We start from the raw sequence: 1,426 nt of genomic DNA on the forward strand, positions 1-1,426 counted from the left end.
AGGAAGGAAGGAAGGAAGGAAGGAAGGAAGGAAGGAAGGAAGAAAGAAGGAAAGAAAAAACAACAAAGAATACACTGAGAATCTAGAGATAGTAAATCAAAGTCCCTTTGGAGACTGGCTTCACTCACTCGGTATAAAAACTTTGAGAATCATCCCTGCAGTGTGGGTCCAGAGCTTGCCCTCTTTAATTGCTGACTAGACTCCGTCTCTGTCTAATGGATGCACCACAGTTTATCAGTTCTTTTTTACTTAGTTTTATGCCCCTAATTAATTGCTCTTTTCTCATTGCCTTGGCTGAAAGCTCCAACATGATGACCAATAGTAATGGATGGAATGGCTTGCTTTGTTCCTGGATGTGTCTGTCTTCAGTGATTCCCAGTTATGTAAGTGAGATAGTGGATTAGAGTAGTATACAGTTTGTATTAGTGAATATAAATATTTTAAGCAAATATTCTCCACTTTTTAAAGTTTATTTATTTGTTTGTTGAGAGAGAGAGAGAGAGTGTGTGTATGTGTGAGCAGGGGAGTGGCAGAGAGGGAGAGAGAGAATCCCAAGCAGGCTCTGCATTGTCCTAAAGAGTCTGACATGCTGCTGGATCCCAACGAGTGTGAGATCATCACCTAAGCCAAAGTCAAGGGTGTGACACTCAACAGACTAAGCCACCCAGGCACCCCTACTTGATTTGTTTTGTCCTGAGAATGGCGTCTTATGTCTATGTTAGGGCATTTTAAGCCATATATCCTCATATTTTCTGTTGCTTTTCATCAATAAAAATAGTTGTTGTGCTCTGTGGTGCGCACATTGTCTTCAGCATTGTATCTCTGATACAGATTTGTGAGAAAGGACAAAGAAATAAGGAGATTTTAATTCTCTTTTTAATTCCTCTTGAGTTAATAGTTGTTTTTCTAAGAAAAACACTTCCAGCAGGCTTATGGAAATGAGTCTCCTAAGACTTTAAGTCAATTGTTTCTTGTGGAGCAGTGTAGAGTGCACTAGGAACAGCCTACATAGCAAAATTAAACACAGACTACAATTTTATATAGAGAGAAAATGTAAAAACTTTCATTTTCCTAGTCTTTCCTAGCTCCTACACATTACTTCCAGGGAAAAACCATAGTGAAATGCTTCATGTTGTTTAAAGCAGTCCAATCTGATCTGTGAAAGAGACCCTTCAGACAGAGTTCAGTCTGTCTATTTAGGTGACTTTGAAGGCCATCCCCCGGCCACCACATTCCTCTCCCTTCACTGGGAGATAGATGCCCATGTGACATTGGAGTTGGTTGAGAAGGATGGGATCCATCCTCCACCTGTCGGATGGAGTCCCCTGTTTGTCAGCTCATTCAAGTCCTTCTGGCCCCCAGCAAAGAGTCCACAAGCTAGCGTTACCCAGAGTTAATTTCTCAGTTCAGGCAGTGCACTTTGGAG

Source organism: Suricata suricatta, chromosome 2 (genome assembly GCF_006229205.1).
Source record: "Suricata suricatta isolate VVHF042 chromosome 2, meerkat_22Aug2017_6uvM2_HiC, whole genome shotgun sequence".
In the NCBI taxonomy this organism is placed as follows: Eukaryota; Metazoa; Chordata; class Mammalia; order Carnivora; family Herpestidae; genus Suricata; species Suricata suricatta.